Source organism: Homalodisca vitripennis, chromosome 4 (assembly GCF_021130785.1).
Source record: "Homalodisca vitripennis isolate AUS2020 chromosome 4, UT_GWSS_2.1, whole genome shotgun sequence".
Lineage (NCBI taxonomy): Eukaryota > Metazoa > Arthropoda > Insecta > Hemiptera > Cicadellidae > Homalodisca > Homalodisca vitripennis.
In genome coordinates this window covers 38,528,893-38,550,636 of record NC_060210.1, presented here as the reverse complement: position 1 = coordinate 38,550,636, position 21,744 = coordinate 38,528,893, and positions in this window count along the sequence as shown.

Here is a 21,744-nt window from a genome sequence, read left to right as displayed (position 1 = left end):
ATTCACTCGGAGCTTACTAATCAAAAATATTTTATATCGTCTTCGATGTCTCATTGATAATTTCAATCTTAATATTCTGGAATATTAATATCTACAATCAAAGTCGTTATAATAAGTTATTACAGTGAAGGACGGTATTGACTTATACTTAGCAATACCAGAATTTCAGAAGCTCATATGCCTCTGTAGCCTAGATGAGAAGTAATATGGTCTATTAAATATTGAAAACGTAATTAGTCGTTGTTAAACTTATTTGAAACTTTACTTTATTAAAATTTAGAAGTGTAACCCATTAAAGTGACTAAAGAAACATTAATAGCTCTTTAAAAAGCTAATGTTAAGCTTGGTTCTTTCCAAAGCTTCATACTAGAGGCTAAAATAATAATACTTCACAACCTTGACTACCAGTTGATATTACGGTTGGGTTTGATTCTGTGGTTGTTTATAACCTAACCTTGGTTCCACCACCATCCTCTATACCGGGATTACGATGTTTGAAAACTGTTTTTCTCTCTCTAATTTGCAACATCACGTCCAATTTATTAAATGATCATACATTTTTAGAACCAAATCGCCAATTATTTCAAATATGTAAAATATATCTAGATATATACATTTTTAATTTGAATGCAAGAGAAACTACATGTACTTGTAAAATAAATATTCTTAAATTCTGTGTGTTTTTATTTATTGCTATTTTCATGTTGATTATTACCATTATAGTAATAAATCACATTATTAATTGTTTTTTAATTGGCTTAAGATTTCATATTAGGCAGTTTTAAGGTAAGACATTTCTAAATGCTTAGAGAGATATGATTTTAAACACACTATGATCTATTATAACTAAAACCAAGAGACGGAAATCTTTGAAAACTGTGTTGCCAAGAGGTCCTGTGTAATAAGACAGTCAATGCAAGATTTACATTGAAATGCGTGAACTTTACAGGTTCTTTTGACAGTTTCCATTATATCTTTTTTTTAATCTGATGATTAAATATAGGGAATGCTTATTGCATTTTACTAAAATGCATTTAATAACGAAACTTTGATGAACGGTATATGCATGAAGAGATGGCGGCATGTTTCATCAAGAAAGTACCCAACTTACCGAAAAGGACACATTTCCTCATAAACACAATTGTGACTCACAGTAGTAGTCCATTAGCAGAATACAAAGCTTCTTTGTATCCTCTATTAGATTATCGGTACTCTGTATGTATTGTGAAAATTCTTATCCTTTTCTTGTCATTTAATAAAAAAAATAATTTGATTACGCCACCCCTCCAAATATTTAATTTAATGTTTAATTATTTATAGTTTACTATTTTTTGTATAATAAATGACGCCATTTTACTAGAACTAAACAATAGCGGTAGGAACATTCTTTCAATACAGCATGAGTTGTAATGTCTTCCCATATTAACGAATAATGAATTTTGAAGAGGATGCCAAATTAATGATCCTCAGTAATTGAGCAGATGTACCACTTTTCTCTCGTTATGGAAATATTTATATAGAGATTATTGAATTAGACAGTTATTTAGTTTAGCTGCTCAAATATTAAATTTGTTAAGATCATGCTAGTATTAAAAAATACATAAATAGGGAAGATATTTTAATATTTTAGAAGCCCAAATAACTATTTTTATTTTTAAGATATAAACATTCTCACATGCAAATAAGAATGGATTCTCTGATTAGTGTAATCTGTTGTATTACAAGACAATGCTATTAAAAATAGTTATAAATAACATTATATTACATAACATGTCCTTACTAATAACTTGGTAAAACTAATTTTCTGTGTGAGTATAAGGTAAATCACTTTTAAATGATACTTACACGTCTTACTGCTAATGAAGTAAAAATTGAAAGATATTCCTCACAAAAAACAATTACGAGAGGCGAAGAGAGAATGCAGTAAACGTTGTTAAAGGTGAAGTTGATATTTTTCTGGATTCTTGCAACATAAAACCAACATTCTAAATTCAATATTGCGAATAGTTAACTACTCATATTTCAGCGACATACACGTCATATAGGTGTTGTAGTGCATAGCACAGTACCTAATCGTGTAGAGTTACTATAACTATTGTGGTCTTCCTTTCTTCGTGTGAAGTTCGCATAGCTACATATGCAGCTGTAGTAGTTAGTACTCGTATTGTAAACCGATAGTGAGCACCAAACTTCCTTGGAACCTTAGTTCAATATTTCTCAAATATTTCTTGATTTTGCTTGATACACAACGAGATAAGCACTTGAATAATTTGCTTTAGATAAAGAATCGGCCAAAATGGCGTGTTCCCACATTGTCTCACGTTCTCTGCATGCTAATTCACTTCAATTACATTAACTGACAGTAATATGTGTAATTACGTCATTTCACACTAAAATGGGTAATATTGGGTACTAAATTTTAAAAATCTGCTGAAAAAACTTTTACTCCGTTTTAATTACGTATAAGCTCTGAAATCTGCGTTGGTCCACAGTTGCATTTCGGTCATTTTCTGATCAGTACATAAAAAAATACTTGATCAGTTGCAGGTATATCTAAAATATAACTTGAAGATTACAATCAAATATATCCATGGTTGTTTTAAAAACATATAGGGTAATGAAAACGGAAAAGGAGAGTTACTTGGAAACACAACAGTTTCACACGTGTCTATCGTTTATTAGTACTTCTCTTTATTAATCACTTTATAAATAAATCAACTGCAATACTGTACAGACACACAAACACAGTACTGTACAGTACTACACAGTTACTACTACACAAAAAGTGGACGAATAGAGGTTGAAAACTTCTCCCCCAAGGTAGCCATTGAATCTGTATCAACAATGTTGTCAGTATCCTAATAGTCAGGAAAAGAAATTAATAACTATACGATTTAAAATATGATGCAGTGTTAACTATGCATACCTTAAACATTAAAAATATGGCTTTAAATCGAAAAAGAAATACACATAGTCTTAAAAAACAACAAATAACCTCCTAATCTAATCTAAATCGACAACTGGGTAACACACGAAAAAAGAGGTTTTACGAAAGTGCCTTATTCCTTCATCTAGTGCACGGGTAATATTATTGTATGTATAAGGCTGAATTTTATGGAATTGAGAATACTGCAAGAACCAAATTTTGAAACTCAAGTTGGTCATTGCTTACTATAAATACTAGTGAATTAAGTATTATTCTAAACAAAGCAATAGGTTATTAAATGTAATAGTTGGATATATTGGTTTGAAATATAAAAATAAGAATGTCTTAAGCGATTGCGTTGACGTTGAATAGATGAACTATGATTTATATTAAACGAGTAATTATGTTTTGTGAGCGGAACAATAATTAACAGAATTTCTTGGTTATAAATACTTAGAACAATAATGCTGCATGATTGCCAATTTGAATATCAATCACTCGCTTTTACAGACTAATGTCAAAGGATTCGAGTTTTGAAAACATGATATTAAAGCCAGTTTGCTTTATCCATGAAATAGCTTTTGCAAATTGGCATCAAACGACTATAAACATCAGAGTATTCTTCGCTTTTACAAAGAGATGTTGGACGGACGAACGTGTTGTTTTAATCAGCAAACAAGTTGAGCGTGTACTAGTGGAATCAGTGGCTAGCAGTTACCGTATATTAGTTCAACTAGTCAGCTGGTAACATTTAAATACGTAGCAATGTTCGCAATTGGAGTTTGGGCGCATAGAACGCATGTTTACAAGACTAAGAAGTTTGAATATGGAAATTCGTGTTACACCAGCTATTCTCAAAACGTTAATTAAGTTTTATACTTATTTTTTGTAAAATACAGCAAATACCCTAAGTATATAAAATGTGGCCGCAAAGAAATAGAAATATAATTTACCTAATTTTCCTTTGAATGGAAAGTCTACTATAATTGTGGTACTACAGCTGGTTGTAGAATGTAGATGTTTAGAGTCCACTCGTGTCGTACCAAGACGTACACTTCGTACTGCATTGCTTGCAATATCTAACAACATATGTAGAGTTGTAGCAATAAAATTACAATTTCAAGTACGTAAATCTGATATAATAAGTTTATATATTTATAATTGTAAAAATATTTACCTTACATTATAAGTAATCAATGTTAATCTTAAAAACTCAGTAAAGAAGATTTCTCTCATTGTTACCTGTGGCAATCTTCATTACGTTTTATTACGAATACACACTCTTTACGAATTCATGCTATTAATATTTTTTTAATAGTGTACGTTTATGAAGTGGTTAAATAAATGCAAGTGCATTATCATTCAGGGGATGAAATAATAATAAAATGTGTTATTTTTACCAGAAAAATAATTGAAAGTTTGCCTGGACAAAAGTATAAATACGCGTTCATTTTAAATTCTTTAGACCCACTGAAAAATCTAGATCAAAAAGGAAACATTTATAGAAGTATATTTATTTAGTTACTGATTTCAATGAATATTTGATTTATCACTGATGAAATGTCAAGGTAAACCATCGTTCTGAAAGGCGAGCAGTTGGGTGATTCAATAAACGGATTTTCTTTCATTTCTCAACTCCATCTAACGTCACAGTGTCATCACTCCACTTCATAGGCATCATAAATAAGTAATAGATTCAGTACTGATGAGATCTCAAAGAAATCCTTCGTTCTGAAAGGAGAGCTAATGTACTTGATTTATCAATTCCATTTGACTTCAGAGTGTCATCACTCCACTTCATAGGCAAGTGAAGAATCTTCATATCTGAATAAAAGTGAATTTAGCTAAAGAATCTTTCTAACTACCCGCAATAATATTATTCTTATTTAATAATTGTGTATGCAATAGTTAACTTTATCATTTTTATTTAATCAGAATCTGTATCAGGTTTTATGAAGCCTATAAAGTTGAGTGATGACATCCTGACGTCATTATTAAGTCGAGAAACAAAGTAAAATGAGTAGTGTAATAATACAAATGCTCATTTTTCAGAGAGAATGACGACTTCCTTGAGATACCATCGGTACTGGATCTATGTAATATTTATAATATTTGTTAAGTTGAGTCATTTCCTCTGAGAGTCAGATGGAAAAGGAGGAATTAAGTCAATTGTAATTTTTAGTGGTGTAAATTATGTATTTTATTTGCAATGTAGTGTAAATCTTATTTGTACCAGACCGATACATAACCTGGTTGCAGCTAGTTACTGTAAATCTTTATCACATGTAAATGATGATGTCCGATTAAAGTAGTGTAAGAGATAAATAAATCTTGCGAATGTAGCTGAGGAAACTCTTCTTCAACCTATTTCAAAATTTGATGAATAGCTAGAGTCAATAAGCGTCATAAATATCATTAGATGATGTATAATTTTAAAATACGGTTTGCATGATCTTATAAAAATGTTATATTATACAGTCACGTACGACTATTTTATTATCTGCTCTGAACCTAAGGATTCATAAAATCTAATTTACAGAATCTTTTGTTTTTGGGAGCCAAAATTTAGTCAAATAAAATGAAATATCCATCAAAATCATTTACTACTGATTAAGTGCAACCAGTTTTCTACAGTAAAAAATGCCGCTTTAACTTTTAATTTCACTCTATAAACCCATTATAAACTTTTTGAACCTACTGACAAAAATGCCTTAAAAAAAGAGGGAAACACCAACCTGAAATTCAAGAGTCTTGGGAAGATTAATATCTGATTTTGACATGGACTGTAATTGATGGAAATACTAATTCAATTTTTAAAATCATATTTCCCAGATATTTCTTTCGTAAGTGGTCATAACATTTTATTTATTAGTAATGTAACTGGCCTGATTGTAAGGTGTATTTCTTGCAGGTATTTTTTTTTAATTACCCATATTTTTTATGTAAAAACAAAGATATTAAGGATATAAACTAAAATGTACAAATGGAATTGGGACAAGAGAGACAACACAAATTTTTATTTCTTAAAGATGGATCTAGTATCCTATATCGTGTAAAATGTATGACATTATAAATTTACTAGATTTTAGGGAATATTCTTATAGGGAAAGTTTACTTTCTAAAATACAATGTATCGAATATCGCATATCGTCCCAAATGATGTATTTATTGGATTTTATAGAATATTTAAAGTTATTTACTAAAATACAATGTAATATTATTTTTTTTAAAGTTATATGAAAATAAATATAATAGTGTATTTCAACCACTACATTATATATAATATAATGTTTTCATAAAATCAGAAACGACAATTTGTATTCATCAAAACCTGTTTATTTTTTTATTATATGTTACTTTATTATTCAAACTATAATTAGAAATGGGGCCCTAAAATTTTGTGGCATATATCATAAGAATACTCTTGGTTTCAATATTCATTTCTCGATTCCTCTTTCAAGGTTTGAAATGTTCTGAGGATTTTTAATTAATTTAAATTAAACACAAAACAATAACTCTTCTTGGTAGTTAATTAAATCAGAACCACTAGAGACGATGGAGAGGAGAACGGTACCTCTTCACTTTACTACATTGTTCCCCGGCTACGTCTAAACACAGCATTTAATAGTCAATCCTCACTTCCTCGCCATTCCACTATTTCACTGTGTTAATTAACAAATATTTTGTTTAGTACTCCATAAAAAGTATTTTCACAGGCGCTGATAATTTTTCTTGTACGTAGGCACCGGTCCACCACAAAAACATGTACTAATCCTATATTGTAATAGATGAAATGGTTTATTAGGTATTCGCGTCAATCGAAAGTATGCATATTGTTTCTAGAGATTATTATTTTTAGTAACTGACCACATGTTTTATTTAGCTCTCCAATATAGTTACAATTTTCAACATTTATAAAAAATATTTTTCTCACTTCAATACTATTTTGGACGTCTTCGAAAATGAGTCAGAAACTTAAGAAAATAGTAGAAAAGCATCATAAACATAGTTTTAATTTTATTTGAAAAATCTTTAGTTACGTGAAATATATTACATTTAAATTAATTAATACGAAACAATTTCTAAATAAATCATCAAGAATTTCGACACATAGAACAACTTATGATAAAACTTTATGATAAATTATCATTGCAGTCGGAAAAGTATAGTATTCAAAATGTATAGACATTCATCATCCACTTCTTAGTACAGAATAACATTTTTGGAATTTTAAGACTCAGATTTCAGCATGTTTAACAGGAAACAAGATGTCTACCATGGGAGAGCTGACGTGCGTTGTAAGACGTGGAAGTTATTTCTGAGGTGGCGGTAGCACAGGTACAAATCCTGTCCTTAAATGTTACACATTTTTATTAGTACCTTCAACCTTACACTGTATCGACTCTTCTCCTTATTATATTTTTGTACTCCTTACACATCATAAAAACAACGTCATAACCATCATCAACAATTAGGTACAGCACGTCATTCTACAGAAGTTATTTGGATTTATACGCTCCATCTACCTAAAACAAGAGGATTCCTCCTACTCGCATATAAGTTATAGGAAAACTATATATATGCCGGGTTCGACTCCCGGCGGAGCGAGTACTTTTTGTGATTCAATGTTTATTGAAATTAAATAAGGCTATTGCCATTTATACAATTCAACGTAAATAAAAGTCGTTTGACAGGTATTTGGTCTTCCGATCTTATGTTAGTTTAGTTATTTAAACACATATGTGACAGATACGGCCAAATACAAAATAATTGAATCGGAAAAAGTAAGCGCTCTGTGGTGTAATGGTAGCACATTCACCGGGCAAGTGAGAGATCCGGGTTCGACTCCCGGCGGAGCGAGTACTTTTTGTGATTCAATGTTTGTTGAAATTATATATATATATATATTATATATATATATATATATATATATATATATATTTATATGTATATATATATATATATTAGAATTATTAAAATTAGAATTATCTATTATTGAAGCTTACTACACACTTCACTGAATTTGTATATCTTATATTGTCTTAAAACTCTAATTAACACTTTCAGTCCCAGTTTTCTATGTTACTCTACAGTATTTGTACATGTGATTAGCTGAATCTTCATTTGGGGCTGATAGTGTTAATATTGTGTATTTTACCTAGTTCTTTATTGCTGTATAACACTTTCAGTCCCAGTTGTCTATCTTAGTCTGCAGTGAGTATACATATGATTAACGTGAATCTTCATTTGGGGCTGATAGTGTTAATATTGTGTATTTTACCTAGTTCTTTATTGCTGTATACCACTTTCCGTCCCATTTATCTATCTTACTCTGCAGTGAGTATACATATGATTAACGTGAATCTTCATTTGGGGCTGATAATGTTAAACTTTAATTTTCTTCGTATTCTCCGGAAAATTTCCCGTAATCCACCAATAAGTAAATAAATGTTTTACCTTCTGTATTTCCACACATGGAAGAACTCTGATTTTGTAACTAAAGGAAAATAATTCTATTTATTTCCAGTGGCATTAGAATAGCTGTATTTGAAACTATAAGATATTGTATTAAATATAATTCTTAATAAATTCAGTAGTAATGAAATTTTTTCATATGACTTGATATTACAATTTTATATATTTATGATTTATCATCCCAACTAGTCAAAATAAAACATTTACACTCTAAATATCTGCGCAGGGAAGTGTTGAGATATATTATAACTCAAATATATATTATTCTTTGGTGTTCACTTAAAATGGCTGATGGGTAAAAGAAAAACATATAGTGGCATAGAGTATATTCCAAAAACATTATTGTACACGAAACATTTTAGACTAGTACGGGTTTACTTTTTTCTTTTTTTCTACGACTGTTTCTTTGATGAGCAAAGTTCAATTTTGGAAATGTGTTAAAATATTACTTTAGGAAATAATAATCTTGAATAAAATATGAAAGAAGAAAAGGAGTGTTTTGTTAATTAGTGGGCATTATTTAATTGATACATGTTACAAATCAAGTCATATTCAAATATTTATTCTCATTTGTTCTCACGGGCCATTGTTCTCATGATAAGGAGTTGCAGGCTTATCTCTAAGCTTTCCGGTTCTTTTTTGAAGTTAAGTACGTTACACTCAAAAAAGGCTATTATTTAAAAACATACGGCTCAGGACGATGCTCCGATTAGCTATGTTGCAGAAAAATGGTATATATTAATATTATTAAATATAATTAATTTTTATAATATGTTTAACGCATGCCTTGATTTAAACCAAGTATAAAATTTCAAGTGTACTTTTGAGTCATTCGTTTGGTATGTCATTGTTTATTAGTTGGGTTTAATTACATTTGTTCTCCTAAGTATAATGTGTCAACTAAAATCCTTAGGATTACCAGTTGGTACTACTGGACCTGGTTGGGCCACTTTGGTTGTTGTAATAAAATATGTTTACCAGCCCCTTGCATTTTAAAATTACTACATTTTAATTATTGGAAATACCAACCTATTCATTGACACTAATTATCTCTAACGATATATCACAACAGCTACGATATTTAAGCGGCTTTTGCTTAACTCTAATAATATGTGATATTATCTATTCTTCAGTGGAGATGCATGCGTGTAACAGTCGTTCTGTGACATCCAAAAACCTATAGTAACTTCGCGGATATACCAAATATATATTTTACTCGTATAAAACAAAACTGATAGTGTTTACTGTTTTCTTATGAAATTTAACGTGCTACAGTGGGAGACGTATCATTACAAGCCAGGGTTGTGGCGTATAAACTGTTGGGTAACACACCTGGGCCTGAGATATAGTGTTGTTTAATCTTTGCTTGAGTATAGGATATATATTTCTAGTATCAAATTTATTAATTGTGAAGTTTTAACGATAGTAGTAAATAAAGAACCAAAATGACAAGCCTTGCGATGATACCATAAATGTTTTTTTTTAACTTAATAAGGAAAATAAATAGTTGTAAAAGTTCCTTAGTTAAAGTAATACCTTTGTATTTAATAGGTTAATTAGAGATAGTGAACAAAAATGTGTGAGGCATTTATATACACAAGCACATGCATACGTTGGTACTGGCAGCAGATATGTAAACGTTTCAACTGTTGAAATAAGCTCACTGTTACACATGAAGCAAGCATCGAGAGTTTAATTATGTCCGACGACGGAAGTAGCCTGAAAATCGCGCAGTGTCCAGACAGACACAAGATATTGTTGCGCATGTCATTTTCACAATTCCCATCTCCTCCCTATAACGTCCCCAAATCACTTTTTAGTATCCCTGAAAAGTTAATAATGGGGCTGCCGTATATAATGACGGATATCGAAATGGGAAGGTATGAGAATAGTGTTTAAAATTTAAATGATATTTTGTTTCAAATCATATTGTTTCAGCCTGAACCGCTTAAACGCTACCGTCGTTCATACATAAGTACATTTTATATCAGGGTCATTTAAGTATGTAAAAACTTTAAACCGGTGATTTTTAGTTTCTTTATGTTTGTCTGACAGTGATATAACAATCGGTGTTCGCTGGTTGCTTTAAATTTATGGAAAAAGTTAAAATCTAATCTGAAAAAATCCCCATTTCAAATTGCATCTAAACTTGTAAGACTGTCGTATGGTTTCTTTCTCATGACTTTAAAAAAAATCAGGTTATGTGCATGCCGATAGTGTTTTATTCGTTCCTACAATACTGAGGAAAATATTAAAAATACTTTCTTTAAGGTTATGAATGTTGTGTAATAATGAATAATATGTGGACGATAAATATTAATAATGATAAGGAGGTTCTAAGTGCAGTTATTCATCCCTCTAAAAATCTTGGATGACAGCGGCAGAAGATCTCTTTGGAAGTAGCGTATTGTACTCTTAAGTCAGAAGGTCTATAAAAATCGAAGATCGAACTGCTTATATAAACCGTGTGATGGTGTTATCTTGTTCTCAGTGAGGTCGCTTAAGCCAGCTTACCGCTTATCCAACTTAGCCAACTGGTAAGCACCGCTGGAATATTTAGGCAACTGCAAAAGTTTACCACGTGAAATATAAAAATCCAATAATATTGCTGTATTTTAAAGTGTTGCCTTTTAACAAATTCATATGCTTTAATTAATAATTAGGCACATTTCCAATGAAGTATATGTGAGCGCATGTTCTCATAAGTTTGTATTATACGATAATAAGTTAAAACAAGTGAAATTGGTTAGTGAAGTTATGTGTAATGTACAAATATATATCTTGAAGAGAAATGAGTAAGTTAAATTAACCTTGACATAAAATATTGGTGAGTACAGTTTTATAGTGATAGGACCACGTTTAAATTATTTTCAGTTATACTCCAAATTGATTTAAAATATAAATCACGCAAATATGAGCAATAGTGTGGAATTAAAATAAACTATATTGGAATTCAACGAAATTGGTTTTAAAAATGATCACGTGATCCGGTTGTTTTAACGTCAATGTGAATTATGAACGACGACATGTAATGTTGCTCAATATATTCATGTCAATCTTAATTAAACATTTATTATAATATTCACACAATTAAATTAAATAAACTATACAATCCGAACTTCTACATATGGTGCACAATGTGTGTGAACTTTCTTAAAACTATTTAATCCAACAATATTTAGATCAACCTCTTATATCGCCGTCAAATTAAGGTAATTAACAACATCAATATGATCTAAACTTCATCAGAAGCAATTAAAAAAAAAATTCTAACATTTGCCATGATCCGAAAAAACACACTACATTGATAGAATCATAAGTTTAAAAATGTGAAAATGTGCATTTTTGTAAATTATTAACTGACAAACATAGTCAGCAACAACCATGGTAAGCAAATTTGGAATCCTGCTGGAGTTGCAAATGTGTTGTAAAGGTGTATTGCAGATGTGGCTTCGGTGAATGCGACACTAATTGGATTGGCATCTGCTCATTTAGACATGAGCACTGTATCATCAATGATGTTTCGAATCTGAAATTGATTCAATCGTTTTAATGATGGGATGATTTTGAATTTAAAGCATTTTGTCTATCGTGTCAAAAATTCAACTGGGGTCACATTTTCGCCGTTATTGTTTATATCGCGAGCATTACACGTTACTGAACTAAATTTAAACAGTTGCCTCACTACTTTTAAACTAGCAAGCCTAATACAGTTTTAATTTTTCCAGAGATTTGCCACAAAAAGGTCACGACCTAAATCTATTTTCCTAAGTTTGGAATAACATGCAAGAAAACGTATTCCTACAGAAACTTTTACTTAAAGGTTCCATAAATATTTTAATAAGTCGGTCTATTTAAACTTGGAGTTAAGGAATGAGATTTCTCAAAAGACTCCTGGAATATGTCAGTTTTGTGGTGAGGTGGACTTAAGTTACAGTTCAGTTGTTGTTAACGTATCTTTATGTAACACCACTAACTGTAGCACAACCCCTTTCGGAAAAAAAAACATTTCTATATTTCTTTGACCCTTCCTACTCAATATTTCACAATCGAACTGATTCATTCACCGCTTAAATCTTTTGCTGAGAGGTTAAGTTGCATACTCTGTTAATAATTTTACGTAACCCTATCGAGGTTTAAGGTATGCAATCGGATCCTTAGTCATTTTTGTTTTAACCTAAATTGGCTGACTTTCTTTTAGTCAAGAGAGCTACTATAACAATTTAAAATAGTTGTAATAATAGCTTAAAATAATCGCTTCACGCCAAAAACATTAGACGATCCAGAATGTATTAAACATTACATTGTTCCTCTGTAATTACACTGAATTGCTGCTGGGGAACCTGACTGCCCTCCTATGTATTCTAGGTGATTATGATGTCGAAGCAATGTAAATAGTTTGCTTTGCACGTCTTCATTTTTGACTTTATTGTATCTATCCTGGCGGAATTAAACTCCAGATTCCAGAATGCAAAAGTGTGATGATGTCAGATTTCAGACGGAGCACTAAGCGTAATATGATATGTATTTAAAAATCAATCAATACTCGCATTGTATCTACAATAACCAACATTAAATAATCTAACTTTAAAACACAAGTAAGTGATTATTAATTTCAATAAGATCACCCACAAGTGATGGAAGATTAAATAGTTCTCAGAGGATGAGCAGAACTTCATTATTCAGAGAGCATTTAAAATAAAACACAGTTGAGGCGTTATACCACGCATCAGCTAAGTAATGTATTAGAAGCGAGAACCAAACCACTCCCACTTCTTTGTTTAAAGTTTTTTTTTTGTGAAGTGGATGACTTGAAAGAATATTTGTTAATTTAGTAGGATACTAAACATTTAGTCAATTGAAGAAAAAGAATTCGAGGAAATTGTCATTTCGGGTCCAAAGAAAGAGTGTGCAGTTCTATTATTGCAATACTAAGATCCATGACTATCCATATCATGGCGTTGGCAATTATTTATAACCCATAACTGTAAAGGTAAAAATATGCACGCTTTACAAAAAAACCAAATTTTGTTTGGAAATGTCATATCTATAATTTAACGTAAGTAATGGTTGATGTAAATGTTTGACTGATATATCCTTTGTGTCTGTATTAGGACAATATGCCTTTTTAACCATGCAGTGAGTACAAAATTTCTAAACTAATCATATAATTGTCCTCGTCTACCACAAATATTCGTTACGGAGATATCAATATTGCAAGATTAGTTTTAGTATTAACAATGACGTTAATAAACTGGAAATTCCATTAAATTACCAACTGAACTATCAAATATTTATTTCTTATAATCGGTTGTAAGGAAGGAGCCATATGATCCGACCTACCAGGTGACTTTTAGAGTAGAACTCCAAATAAAAAGGCATATTTAAAATCTACACTACAGATATGGATTTCTAATCAATATAAAATCTAAAGCATTGTTTGATATTGTTCCACAGTATCACTAGTATAATATATTTCGGAAAGTTTGCTGCCGTATTTCTGCTTGATTTTTTTCTGAATTGACAACACTAATTCATAATAGTTCATAAACACTTATTCAACACATTTGCCCTAGCTATTCCCGCTCGCTTCCTGTCCGCACTTTTTAGAGCAGAAAATTTAAAATCCAAAAAAATCAAAATACCTATTAATGTGATATATTTTTATGCTACCTGCAGATTAAGAGCCAAAACTAAAAACAAACTCTATTTGCATTTCTAACCTTACTTACTAATAGTTTTTCTGTTCTTCTACAACGGAAATATGTATTAAATTGAAGATAAAATCCTTTTCAATTTGTATTAAATTTCTGCCACAGTGAATCAAGGCCTCTATCCTGCAACAGCTCGATATTGTTAATTGCGAGAATTATATTTTTATCTCGTAACAAAGTTGAGTAAAGTCATAATTGAGACTTATGAAATATAGTAACTGCTGCAGTCATGTGAATTAGTTAAACCCTCTAACTGTACACTCGAGTTGAATTATTGATCTGAGTATAAAACCTGTAATGTCTTTATTGGTAAAATAAAGTAGGAACAATAATTTTAAAAGCAACAAACACTAAAGTGAAAGTAACATTTGATACAGTTCCTATTGTAACTCTTCTGGTCTCATTATCGCGGCAGAGGCTCCCCAGGGCTCCGTCTGGATAACTTATTTTAATTCAAGCAGCTGAGACAAACCGCTTGATAAATTCATTCCACTTTACTTTTTTTAAATCAGTATCACTTTATTTAGTGCTCCGTAGAGACTGTGGCGTTAAGACTAATTAGTGCATTATAAAAAACTTTATTATGAGTTATTTTTATGAATTGTAATCGATAGCAGTGTTGTATTTATGCAATGAATAAATATGTCTTGAATTGTAGAGTTCTGTTTTGATTTTAAAGTAATTATGGCTCTGCGATCCGTGACTGTAACATGGTGATGTTCACGCTTTATCGCATTTAAAGTTAGTGCCGCTTCGCAATTCAAGTTCTACAGCAGACTTAAACTCTATCACGTAAGTTTAGTTAAGGTAAAGTGACTATACCGGGGATTAAAAGGCTTACTTTCTGTTTTTATTTTGTGATAAATATGACTGGTCTGTTTATGTCCATATAAAATACTAAATTAGAAAAACCAATACATATTAACAATTTTCGACATATTATTATATTATTATCAACACAAGCATTCATTAACTTGTGTAGTTGTAAAAATTACACTTTTAGTTGCTACCTAAGCCAATACAGGCACATCAATCTCATTAAAAGCGAAATTATAATTAGCTGTCTACACATCCAAATCATAGCTGAGGCGTCTAAGGTTCGGAGGTGAAGTTTGCTTATAGTCGTGGGTTAGATTCCGCCGCCTGGCTTTAAGGATTTTTACGGCCTTTGGTAGACTTATGAGAGGGTCACTTGTGTGCACTCGTGTGGTATTGTACTAATATTTTGTTAGGCATTTATGATTAAACTTTGACCATATTAATAATATTTTTAAGATTTAAGAGCCATTTAAATCATGATAACACCAAACTATGAAAACCCTTGAAATAAAACTTGTGCGTCAAAGGGACGTTTAGAGGTATTTTAAACAGAAAATTGTATATTTATCCAATTAGTTTTTTTATGCTGGCCACTTGTTTTTCTAAGTTTAAGAAAACATTTATATTACATTAATGATATTTAGTAGGCCACAGCTTCGCTACTAAGTAGTGGTAAGTGCAAAAAAGGTTATTATTGTGCATTGAGAGATATTATTTTAAACATAGCTCTAATTTATTGTTACCAAAACCATGCAATCGAAAGCTGTGTGTGCTGTATCTAGGAAGTGATCCTTATCAGCCCTGAGGTATGTGAAGACGGTGCAATAAGACAGTATTCAAGGCATTCACATTCAATACGGTCAAATTAAGGATACTTCTAGCATGACACAGATTTTTTTGACGTGACTACTTCTCTTCGTGGGCTATGTATGTATATTTTTCATGGGAGAAAAAAACTTTCATTTTGCGTCACGGAACGTAATGTTAAAGTAACGTAAAGAACGTTGTTCGCTCAGTAGCCGCTATAAGTGGGAGTATAATTTTGATGTCAGAGGGGGGCGTTTTCAGCTATCCAGAAGTGTTATTTATAGGTTACTGTCGCTCCTTTTTCAAGAGACTATTTTTTTGTCGGGATATTGATGTATGATTTGTACTGGGGAAAAGCTTTCTTTTTGTGCCACGCATGTGTATGTTTTCCATATGTTTTCCATATGTTTTCAAATTAAAATGACATATCTACCGACACGTAAACAAACCGTTACATAAAAATATGATCTGAACAAACAATAAGTTAATGAAAAAAAAACTGTTAGGAGAGATTAAAAGGAAAATGTAAATTACAATAACATCCAATATCCAATATACACGTGGTAAGGAAACACTTCTCTAATCTAGAAGAGTTTTTCAATGATTATTAGTGGATTCCAGATTCCACTATTTAATTCTGTGACCTTCAGTTTTCCAGACTCTGCAGTAAGACGAAGGTGAACTGGAGCTAAACTGAACATTACATTTTCTTAAAAACATTCAAAACATTTAATTCTTACCACTTCTAAACGATGTAGATTCAGTTTACGGGTTTTAGTTCTAGTCTTCTGCCTACTAAGCCCGTTGGTAACAATCGTTATTTCAACATTTTCTGTTACCGCTGTTGAACCCAGTGTAAGAAAATGTCCTCATAGGAAAATTAGAAGTATTTTTATAATTATACTTTTAGCTTTACATTTTAAAATATTAAGTATGCAGTACTTGGTCATAAGAACATTGTATGTAGTACTGTAATGCAGATATAAAGACCAAGTAAGTATCTATCTTTTAATATAAATTTAAATAATATTATAAAAAGCTATCTGTGTTGTATTTTGACAGAAGTAGGCTTCTCAGACCTGTATGCATATTTAATCGTGAAGGAAGGCAAAAATTACGATGAAAGAAACAATACTAAGATCGGAGTAAAATACGATGGCCATATGACCTTCCAACATTTGACCTATATTTGTTGACCGTGCCAACTATGCAAATTCAACATGGAAACTTAAATTATTTAATCCACAAGTACTCATACACGAGCAAATACTGTGAGTCTCTTTTTACTAGTTGAAATTAAGTTAAGAAACCCTCTCTAAAATTTAACCTAGGGACCAACACGTTAAAGGTCACTTCCGAGCCTCTACAAACGCCCTTGCAGGCGAGTTGCGTGGAAGGAACGCTCAGTAGTCAACCGTCCAAGCAGCAGTCGTGCTCTATATTTCTAGATTCGTTTATCTTGTGATAACCGCCTTCTTTTTCTAAAAAAGCCACCATTATTCTTTCTGATTTTCTTCTCAACTCAGCCAAAAAATAGTCTGATGAACCATATCATATTTATTCGCTGCTATGTTGCCTTCAGCCTGAAACGTTCATATTGCTCAATCAAACTGGTTCATTTTCCACTCTGTAATGGTATTTGCTGGATCACTGTTGGTGTACTGGATCACTGTTTTATCTTTGTAAAATCTTAATAATCAGGGTGATTTACATATTCAAGTTGCGGTACATTTACTCAGTTGGCTATCATCAGCGTCGACCTTGCTTCAAGGTTGACGTATGTATTTTCAGGTGTGATATGCGACAGCATCCCAGGCATTTTGAGCAACACAGGAGTCCCCTATAACCCATCTTTAAAAAATAACAAGCAGTATACCTCTGCTTACTCCAACGTAATAATTTTGAGTCTTAAAATCATAGATCCTTGTTCACTTTTGGTTCTATCATCATGGACTGGTATTCTTTTTATCAGGGGATTTACTAATGAAATAATTCCTTTTAAATGTGTCTGCCGATCCATCAGATTAATTATGGGTCATAATTTTATAAAATTACATTTATAATAACTTTAGGTATTTGTTCTGTGTAAGCATGGCTACACGTCACATATAGTAGACGATTCACATCAAAATACTCAAAACGTTTAGAAATGGGGTGGGGGGGGGGGGGGGTGGGGGGGGGGGGGGGTGGGGGGGGGGGGGGGTGGGGGGGGGGGGGGGTGGGGGGGGGGGGGGGTGGGGGGGGGGGGGGAATTGAGAAACGTTAGTTAATTGAAAGTTAAAAAGTAGAGGGCTTCCATTAAAATTAACTTTTGTTGTACGTAGAATTAAAACGATTCATTTGTAAGTTTTATATAACCTAAACATCACACAGCGTAATTTAGATTAAGTCATTCATTTCAAGTTTGTTCTTTTTAACATCACACTCCTAAAAAGTAAACATACTTTAGTTTTAACACATACAATATAATTAAGGATTAAATACGTTTACAAAAGTCAGATATTCGCTACAACATGAATTTTGTCTACCTGTAACTTCGGGCTAAATCTTCACCAACAGAATTGGGAACACATCCGCAGTTCACTCTGTGGAGTGTAGTCATCCACAATGGAATCATTTTCTGCGTCATTTGAGCATTGATTCAGCAACCTAGTTGTCGAAACCGGATTTATGATTGAAACATAGTCAAGTGTAAACTTTTAAATTGTGGAATATATGTCTGTACTTTATGTAACTGCTAACGTTGGTTTACGTTATAAGCAATATTTATTTAAATTGTACATTTAATATACAAATTTAATTTATGTATATATATAAAATTCATATATTTAATATGAATTTAATTTATATATATATATATATATATATATATATATATATATTAAATTCAGTAAATGGTGATTTATTTCGAAAATAGCTATATAGTAAGTAAAACTGCATTAAAACTGCAATAACGTTCTCAAGACTGTCTGATAGTTATTAAAAATAGGACGATAAAAGCTGATAAGAAAGCAATATTTGGGTAAAAATATTTAAAAATAAACTGTATTTACATTAAAATAAAGACAAAGCAGCAACTCCTGTTGGTAGCTAATTAAATTAGCCACTACAAAATATGGAGTGGAAAACAGCGGTAACTCTCGAATTTAATACATCACTCCCCGGCTACGTCTAAACACACCATTTAATTTTCAGTCTTCACTTACACAAGCTTCATTATTGTATTCTTGCATTGTGTTAGTTCAATCAGAACCACTACAGAAGCTAGAGAGGAGAAAAGTGATATCTCTCCACTGTACTACAATTTTCCCAAGGGTACGCCTAAAAATCGGTAGTATAATGCAGACAGGAAAGCCAAAGTTACTACCTGATTTTTACTTATACTATGTTTATCTTTAAATACGATAAAACACGTCAGGGAGAGAGCCCATCCTCAGAATTTGCATACACATCGTTCATGTCCTTAGATTCCATCACCCCCTAGGGTCCTAGGTGATTGGCCCTAGACAGAACAAATTCAGACTTTGCAGTGTACCTTTAAAATAAGCTTAAACTTCAATAATTTTTATGCTAGCTTTTACTTTACAACATAGCAATTCTTAAAAATGCATCACTTTAAGAGTCTAAAAATTTATATATAAAAATTATTCTTTACTTTTTGAAAGTAGGCTAATTATTGCACACATTGTCATCAAGAAGCCAGTAGCAAACCAGAAGAACTATAACTTCTCGGTGTTAATTCATCCGTCTAAATCTTAGACTTCTATACTTAAATAGCTTAACATACAACAATGTTTTTCTGTACTGTATTCAGGTAAGTTCTCTTCCAATCATCATATTTAAATTTAAGTGATTTTAATAAAATATCTTGTACGATTTTCTAATTTTTTTCAATATCTTTCTACGTACCTAAAGGTATTTTAGTTTAAATCCAATCCGTAATTCCTGCACACAACATTCCAAAATTAACAACGAACAGTATTTGCGCTTCTAACCTTACTTACCAACTTCTACAACAGAATATGTATTAATTTAAAATCCTATTTATTTTGAATTATATTTCTGCCCCAGTAAAACGAGTCCTCTATCCTGCATCATCTCGAAATTTTTAACTGAAGAGAATTATATTTCTATCTCGTTACAAGTTGAGTAAAGTCATAGTTGAGACTTAAGTAACATAGTAAGTTCTGCAGTCATGTGAATTAGTTGAACTCTCTAACTTTACACTCAAATTGATGCAAATATTTATCTGAGTATAAAAGCTGTGATGTATTTATTTGTAAAATAAAGCATGAGAAATGACGTTAACAGTAACAAGCACTAGAGTGAGAGAGTACCATTTTAATACAGCTTCCATTTTAACTCGGCTGTTCTCATTATCGCGGCAGAGGCTCCCCAGGGCTTCGTCCGGACAATTTATTTTAATTCAAGCAGCTGAGACAAACCGCTTGATAAATACGTTCCACTTTACTTTTTTTTAAATCAGTAGCACTGTATTTATATCACCGATGAGACTGTGACGTAAAGGCTAATTAGGGCATTATAAGTGCTTTATTATGAGTTATTTTTATGAATGGTAATCTATAGCAGGCTATTATTTATGTAATGAATAAATCTGCCCCGAATTGTAGAGTTCTCTTCTGATTTTAAAGTAGTTCTGGGTCAGCAATACGTGACTGTAACATGGTGATTTTCAAGCATTTATTGCATTTAAAGTTATTGTCGCTTTGCAATTCAAGTTCTACAGCAGGCTTAAACTCGATCAAGTAAGTTTGGTTAAGTTAAGGAGACTGTACCGGGGATCAAAAGGCTTACTTCTTATGTTTATTTTGTGATAAATTTGATTAGTCAGTTTATGCCTACACAAAACAATATATCAGAAAAATTCACATTTGACCTGTACATATTTACAATTTTTGGTACACTAATAATATACATATCTAAACAAGCATTCATTAACTTGTGTGGTTGTAACTATTACACTTTCAGTTTTGAGTTTAGTAAATAAGAATAGGCCTATATTCATCGCAAGAACAATAAAGATGTCCATGTCAAATTTCAACTCGATTTGTTGAACAGTTTATGCGTGAAAGCAAAACAAACAAATAAAGGTACTTTCGCATTTATAATATTATTAGGATACATTTAACAAAATTTAAATTACTCAATTCAACAGACCTGATATTAAGTTCTTAAGGCTTTATTAACGAAGAGTTATAGAATAGCTGTGTAAGGAAGTAAATAATCATTTTAGCCAAAAATTGCATAAATAAGGAAAAGTACAGTAGTGAGAATTGACACGGTAACTCAATTCTATTGCTTTGGAAGGTTGGTTTTATATTTGGTCAACTTGGGATCTTTGGATTTAATATGAGGTAAGCCACTGAAGCGCCACTCCTCGAATGCTATTGGACTAAAGTTTGTCAAGCAGTGTGTAGTGGTCATTACAAGTGAATCCCTTGAACAGGTTTAGAAACTCACTCATTGTGTTCAAAATTTTAAGCATGTTTAGCAGAAAACGCTTTTCATATATTTTAGTCAATACTGTCACAATGCCTCCGATTTTAATATAAATTAAAGTTACTCTAGTCTCACGCAATCACCACTTTATCTCAAGTCATTTTCGCCCCAAACTGACAGATACGCCATCTGAAATGGAAAAATTATCACATGAACTAATAAAACGTGTAGTCCAACTAGTGCTCTAACAAACTTGTCTTTTTGATCATTCTCACAAGTTAAAAGGACAGTTGGAGCAAGCCAAATTTGAAGCATACTTTTAGCTTGAAAAATAACGAAAGAAAGCTAGAAATCAAAAAATCTGAGAAAATAAGTACTGAACCTAAGATAGTTTATAAAAAACCATAAAGAAGAGGAGTAAATGAGAATATGTTTGTACTTCAACAACCCTGTAACAGGTGTTTGATTCACTAAGGAGAATCCATGAACATGACTGAGACTGTTATGACTTTGGAGTCTTTTATTTTACGAAAACATAAGAAA